Below are 7,856 nucleotides of genomic sequence, written 5' to 3' on the forward strand. Positions count from 1 at the left end.
TCCAGCTATCCTGAATCCACACGTTTACATGCAGCAAAACTGGATGTTGAGCAAGTTGATCGGCATATTGAAACACAGATGCGCAAGCACGGACGCAAAGAAAAAAAAAGAATGTTTCGTTGTTTTTGTACTTTGTGATGTTCGTGTTGACGCGCCTATATTGCGGTAACGTGAACACTTTCAGAGCTCTTAAGTCGTGGCAGGTACCTATTAGGGTAGGCGGGCTGAAGGTTTAGTGCGATTACTTTAAAACCATGCGTCATATTTTACAGCGTTGCTTGTATGCATGCAACACACACACACACACACACACACACAAATGTGGATAAAATCTTCCCCGCGCTCTCGCCTCCCCCCTTTCCACACACACACGCACAACATCCTGACTACGCCCCTGGCGGTGTTTGAACATATCAAAAAAACAATGTCAAGTTTCCGGCTTCGTTAAACCACCTGCGAACGCAGACTTAAGCACCGGCATTAGGACATGTAGCCTATGACGCACGGGCGTCCTTTCGTGCTGACAGCATGCACGCTGAAAATATAAACACGCAGCCAAACAGGGCGTGCACCTTTATACTCACTGCGTCGGGCGCCCGCGGGCACTCGCTGTGCCGAGTGGCGGTGCGTACGCGTGAAGTGTCAACCGCTACGAAAGCATCAAGGCGAAGATTTGCACAGTCCGTTACAAAGGCGTCGACTGCACGAATTCGCGTTCCTTGGCGTCGGCCTGCAGCTGCGCCGGCGACTCCTTCCCGGTTGACGACGAGATTGCCACGGGCTCCGGCAACGCTTCCCAACAGGCTCCGCGCTATCGTGTATCGTTACAGCGCCCGCGCTTCAAAAAAGAACGCACATACAAAACTTTCACGTGGTCGCTCGTGATGACGTGTACCGCTTATACCCGCGCTTTATCGGCGGCGTTGTCTCGCTGTCGGTCGGTTGAGGTGCGCCGGCGCTCGCCTGCCTTATTATCATTCATTGTAAATGCAGGCGCAAAAACAAAACGCTCGTTTCTGCTTGGCGCAGGACATTAATCACCAGCCATTCTTAACAAATTATAACTGTCCGTAGGCTAGCAGCGAAGCACATAAGACCCTGCGTGGTAGATTTCCGTTACTATTGCTACACTTTAGCTGTTTATACTAAATTTGAAGATTAAATTAACCCTAGATTGCGGGGTTTGGAGCTCCGAAACCACGGTATGATTACGAGGTAACGTCGAAGCGGAAGAATGCGAACGATATTGAACAGCTTAAGTTTACTGACGTGCACGCTTGCCTACGTGAGGGGCAGGGTTGCCGTTAATTGGTGGTGGCTACTTTGCGCCAAATTGGCTACTTTGCCACACCGCCTGGCCACAAAAATTTCACGTTGTATCCATGGCTATTTTCTGGCTACTTTCGAGTTTCCATTTTGACCCATTAAATAGCCAATTTTCTTACTATTTGCGGCTAGAATACACTATGTTCAAGATTTTCTGTGGTGTCGGCCAACGCGCGCGCGTACTCCCCTCACCAGCAGGCTGATGCGCATCGAGGCACCCCAACACAACGCGCCTTCCAATACGGAGTGGCGAAGTTGCTTGCATGATTACAGACGTCTGTCTAGCGCACTGCTCACGCTGCCCGCCATCTATGTCAATGCTAATGGCAACTTTCTCATTCTAATGCGCAGAGCGTGTTCTCGTGAACTGGACAAAAACAGAGCTCCGCCACGAAATGATGCTGGATCTTCAAAAAAGTTCAGTATCTGAAGCTGGACTGGTATCATGTAAACTCTACGAGCAGCTCCCTACTGACTTGTCCCTAGTGTTTCTACTCACCTGCTGGCTAGAATGTTCCTATATTACTTCGTATCTGACAAGAACTCTACCTATTCAACACAAACCATATGCAGGAGCACTGAATGTGTTAAAATTTACTCATTTATTTGCAACTCATCTGTGACTTTAAGACCAAACAAGAACGAAAGGATGAAGCTCTTAGTTCACTGGTCTTGCTTATTCAAAATGGTGTTATTTATTGTTGAGTAATAAAAAAATTCTACTCAAAATACCGATTCTGCTCTGCTTGGCTACAAATTGGCGATAAACTTAAATGGCATGGCTACTTTGGCTACCTTAAGCTCAAGTTCTGGCTCCTTTTCAAGTCTATCCAACGGCAACCCTGGTGACGGCTGTTTTCGATCTTTGCTCCCATTGAAATACGACCACCTTGGCCGCGAATCGAAGACACGTTCTAGAGCTCAGCCGTGCGACACTTAAGCCGTCAAGCTACTATGACATGTAAGATTTACGAAAGCATGGTACATGTCTTCACTCAAGAATTAAAATAGGAACGTATACACAAATAATGTTATGTTCTTAGAAAACCGTTCCCTACAGCATCAGCTTTGAGGAAGAAAAGAGTATAAAAAGTTCGTGCATGTGTGGATGCGCTCACATAAATCGCCTGTGACACCGAAATGTGATGCAGATGACGCGATACGGGCATATAGTGCAACACCGGCTCCGTTGTACTGGAAATACCGAATGATAATAAGTTTAGGATGTTGCGTATAGCCTTGCTTTTTTATTGCGTGTAGATGATATCGCATTTCCACGAGTGAATATTGGTTGTGCAGGGGAACAACCGCAACTTTCGCGACATAGCACTCTAAATTTTGTTACTTAAGAAATTTATAGACCATTTTATAAATAATTTATGACACGTGTTGCGTTATTTTTAGAACAACCTGCGCAGCCACGCTCTAAGAAAAAAAAAAGAGCAATTTGACTCCTTTCGGAGAGTCCTGACTTGTCACGTATATGACACTCTTTAAAGAGGCAATCTATATATAGGCAGAACAACACTCAGGGCAATGTGTGTGAATCACACGCTGCACTTATTTCCCCAAGCAATCGCGCGATTCTGGCTATCTCTCCTTTCAAACGAGTCTTGTTATAACTCAAGTGTTTCGATGACGGTGTTATCGCACGCGAAAAACCCGGCGCCGGCGAGAGTACCCGAATGCGGCCCTCAAAGGTGCATCGATCACATGAGTATTTCTATAATTTCTATAATTGATGCTCTCACGATGGCGGGCTTTCTGACATGGCAATCTCATCTTTTGCCGAGGTCACTTGTCATTTCATTGTTGTCACGTTTCATTGTTGCCTGAGCACGAACGCATGACCGTCGTTGTTGCCTCTAGCGACTGAATTGTTGCTCTGCTAAGTATGGGGATGAAGGTCCGGTTCATGGCATGGAGGAAGGAAGTAGTTAGGAGGGAGCCTTGCGGAATGCAAAAGAAAGAAAGAAAGAAAGAAAGAAAGAAAGAAAGAAAGAAAGAAAGAAAGAAAGAAAGAAAGAAAGAAAGAAAGAAAGAAAGAAAGAAAGAAAGAAAGAAAGAAAGAAAGAGGAGTAGCGCGTCAGGCAAGCATACGGCAAGCTTGGCTTGCCGCCATTTTTTTTATAGGACAAGGGCCCCTGAATTGTTTTGTATTCTAGCTCTCTCTTCGCCCCTTTATTTCTGCCCCAGTACACGTTAGCTAACCAGAAGGGCGTCCCATTAACCTCCCTGTCTTCCCTCTCTATATATCTCGCTCTCCGGCGAATAAAACGCGGCTGAGAGATAAAAATATGGCCGGTTTGTAGTCTGGTGCATGCTTTTGCAGCCTCGTAAGCAGCAACATTATACTCGGAAACGTAACATAGCAGTGTTAGATTGGGTAAGATTTCGCAGCAGCACTAACACAGCAACGTAACTCCGCGACATATTCATTGACAAGTAGTGCTGTGGCGTTATAGCTCGTGTTCCTGTACGCGAACCGACAAATAGATTTTCATTCATTTTTGTACGTACGTCCGCCTGTGTGATACGACCATTGTCGCCAAGGATAAACGTACGTAACTAGCAGTGTACAAGTATGTGCATAGGGATACATACAGCTATGGAGCTGCTCTTCTAGGTGGCATAGCTGCTTCTTTCGCTTTTATTATTTATGTTAAGAATCAGTGGTACAAACAGTACGGAACAAATGAAACCAGGAGTATTTCATACCAAAGCATACTGAGGAACAATGTAACTGAGGAACAATGTAACATTAGAAGTCACAACGTAAGAGCCGAGAGCAACGCACGCAATAGACACAAGTATTTTATTTTGTCTGAATTGAACACACTTTATATGAACACAATTCCTTCATCTGCTTCTCTAGACTGGAACACTCCCACACAAAGATATATCATCGCAAAATTTAATGAGTCACAAGTTTTACACATGTTCAGAAATAAAAAAAAAAGCGTATTGCTCACCAACTTTGTTCGACTGCATACGAGCAACATGTCATATACCTGCAATAAATCTGCATTACAAACCTTATCAGCGCAAACCTCATTACGAAGGCGTGTAAACTGTATACTAACAGGGTTTGCTGCTAACATAAACACAATGTTCTCATGGCTGTTAATCGAAGCCCAAATAAGATATTTCCCGAACTTGATTGAACGAATGATTCAAATTTCATAGCTATACGTCCAAGCATGAAGAGATGAGTAACGCCATAAGGCACACTGCCTTTACATACGGAACTTCTCATAAACTTGAAAAAAACCCCGGAAATAGTGGCACAGTGAGTGCCGAAGCCAGCAAAGTAATGGCATTCTTCAATACACATTATGAAAGGTGGCTTGTACAGCTCTTTTCCCCCAGTGTTTACATATCACAGAAGCTAACTACATACTCACATGTTGGAACAGTTTGCGTACCTCGGTCAGTGGTATTTCCGTATACGGTGGGCTTAAAGTAGTTTGAACCAAAATTTAAAGCTATACGCGAGTCGTACCCCTCAGACAGCTGAGTCTAAGCGGTCATGTTTATTACAGTCATTCAGAGCTATTCAGACTATTTTTAGCAGTTTCTTTAGACGTGTGTTTAGATGCTGTGATGCAGGTTCTTCTTATTGTTGCTAATAGCTCTCTGTGGCTGAGCCTCCGAGAGTTTTAATAAGGACAAGGCCGTTTGTTTAACAGAAACTACACACAAAACGCTTAATTATACACTGAAGGAAAAATAACTATACATAGGTAAACACTTAATAAAAAGATCACTGCACACGTTAAAGCACTCCTAACAACAAAAGAAATGCGAGTTCAGAGACCTTAACTACAGAGTCTAGTTCTGACGCGGCTGAGCAGCGGAGCGGGCAATAATAGGAGATCAGTCTCACCAAATCGCTTAGGGCTCTGATGCAAAACGCAACCGGAACGTGGTGGCTCAGGCTCGTTCAGTTGACGCGGGCTGGCTGGTGACGAAGAGGTAACGGCATGTAACGGTGGCTGCTGGTCGACGCACTGAGATGCCAGAGCAACCTGGCCTGGCAGCTGGAAGCACAGCTCGGGCCCGTAGCCCGACGGCTGATGCTACGTCGCCTGTCGGCTCCGGAGTCCGCAGGCCTTGGGGTGGAGTTCGCGCACCATAGCTGTGGTCTCGCACGGGAACTAGATGGCAGGAGGCCACGGCCGGTTGAAGTCTTGGTGGCTCGGGTCCGCAACCCGACGGCCCATCTTCAGCGCCCGGTCCGGTGGCAACCTTCCGCTTCTCGGGTTCCCTTCGAACTCCCCCTTGGAACTCCGTGCACAAGGCTTTTCTCGCTCTCCGGTCCACTTGTCTACTCTTCATTGGACACTGCTCGACCGGCGCGTTGACAGGTGATTGGCTCTTGACATGCTCCGTGCTGTCTTCTTATTGGACCACTTGTCCGTCGAATCCTTACACCTCGCGCCCTCGTGAAGGTTTTCATCGTCGTCGTCTTCCTTTCGGCACTGTGCTCATCTACGCGCGCGCACGCCTTGTCGTCTATTTCTTTATGATGCACACTTTTGAAAGGCGCACAATTCAAACGCGCACTCCACTCATCACAGATGCAAAGTCCCATAGAGATCCCTTTTAGGAGATAAGTCGCGTTTCGAACGTTCTATAGCATGTTCAGAAGGAGCAAATGAAACGTAGCTATTTCTGTCGCGCTATGAAGAAAGACAGAAAAGAATGCACGTCACTGCACTCTTGATGATCTGTATGACACTAATATTAATGAACACTGTAATTAAGCATTATTATTTGCATGTAGAATGAATCTAGGTCAATTTTTATCTCATAGAAAGAACATCGATCAGCTACTGCATCACGCATACTTATGTGGTGAAGATTGAAATCCGCTGTGATTTTTATATAAGATAGATTCGCACTGGTAACGGATGAAAGCACAGTCATCTGCTTCTTTCATGATGACTATGCGATAGTTGTTCTTTGAAAAAAGAAATATTATTAAGGCTTTGTAATTCAGACGTGTGAGCGCCCAGGAGTGTCTTTTTTTTTTTCCCTACTATAAAGATTTTTTTAGCCCCGGAAAGGAACAATGCAAGAGTCAAAGTCGTCAAAATAATTTCATTCTGTGCATCTAGGGCTTATGAGGTGAAATCCTAAAACAATATTTGTTTAAAAATTTCGCAGAATTAAAGATGAATTATTTGTTATCGCTATTCGCACTTCGTCAAATAGACGTCAGTCAACTTTTATGCAGTAGCCTTATGAAGTTCACCCCCATGCTTATCACTAGCCGCTTGCCCACGATGTATAGACCCTTTTCATAAATACGCCACCTGACGGTGTGCTTTTCATCAGTTTCGCTTCGCAAAGGAGCGTGGGATAGCCCGCGCCATCGTGAGGGCATGGAAAGCGAGCCGTCAAATGCGTGAGTGCTGTGATGTTTGTGTTGGCGGCTAGTTCTCCGTGTGATCCGCTGAAATCTCACCGTTTGGGTGCTTGAACGAGCTCTTAGTACTCTCCCTTGGTCTTTCTGAGGTGCTTCCGATGCACAATGAGCAACATTTTGTACCCTTCAACGGGTTGGACGAGCAGTTTGGCTCGACTGCCGCGGTTGCGGGACCGTGATCACAGCCAACTCGCGTGCGCGCCCGGACCGGGAAAAAAAGGCTCGCCGCGGCTGCAAACTTCTCACCGAAAGCTACAAACTACAAAATTCTCACCGAAGGAAGGAAGGACGTCACTGTCGCGGAACTATGCGACCGCCGCTACCGGTGAAAATCCTGTCTGCCGCAAGCCACACCACGCAACTATTTTCCGGACGCCACGCGTTGGGTATATTTGTATGCAGTGACGTAGACAGAGGGGGGGCGGGGGGGGACACACACACCGGGCCCGTGCCCCCCCTCCGAAAATTTTTTTTTGCCATGGCACACAGAGCACAAAATGACACTCGACCACACCTGCCTGCCCGGCCCTCACTTCAGACCAAGGTGCCCCCCCCCCCCGAAAAAAATTCTGCCTACGCCCCTGCTTGTATATACTAAATGAACGGTACGCAACTTCATTTTTATTTTTCTGGCTGGCCTTACGAACCCTTGCAGTATTTCTGCACAAAAAATCTATCGCAATGCACCGCATGCAGGCACTCGGGAGAAGACTATTGCGAAGCCGAGGCGCTCACAGGTCGCGCCGTCATGCAGAGCCTGCAGGATCTCTCGACACAGTGCCTAGAACAAAACGAGAATGTTGTTGGCGGGGACTGTGGAGGAGTTCCTTACGAGGACGCCGTTTCGCAAGTAGAACGAAGGCAATCCATGCCTGAGTACTGCCGGGACGACATCGGTCTTGCCAACTAGGTACTCCGAAGCGCCTCGTAGTTCTGGATCGGTCTGCTGTCGTTCGGTGAAGTCGTCTCCCCTCACATTTTCCAGAAAGGTATCTACCCTGATCGTCTTGCGGTGCCGGGTCACTAGGGGCGCAAGAAAAGCAGTCATCTGAATGCTTCCGTCCGGACGTTTACACCATGGTGATGCCGAATTCGGTAT

General features: G+C 46.7%; 1 protein-coding gene across 1 annotated transcript in view; it reads right to left on the reverse strand.

The window, feature by feature from the left end:
* The window catches only part of LOC119390083 (E3 ubiquitin-protein ligase MIB2), a 66,920-nt gene extending 66,104 nt beyond the window's left edge, over positions 1-816 (reverse strand). Inside the window, exon 1 of the mRNA XM_037657621.2 lies at positions 585-816. The gene's annotated coding sequence lies outside the window, so the exon portion shown is untranslated. The remainder of the gene's footprint in view (positions 1-584) is intronic.
* Positions 817-7,856: the final 7,040 nt, after the last annotated feature.

Source organism: Rhipicephalus sanguineus, chromosome 4, assembly GCF_013339695.2.
Source record: "Rhipicephalus sanguineus isolate Rsan-2018 chromosome 4, BIME_Rsan_1.4, whole genome shotgun sequence".
Lineage (NCBI taxonomy): Eukaryota > Metazoa > Arthropoda > Arachnida > Ixodida > Ixodidae > Rhipicephalus > Rhipicephalus sanguineus.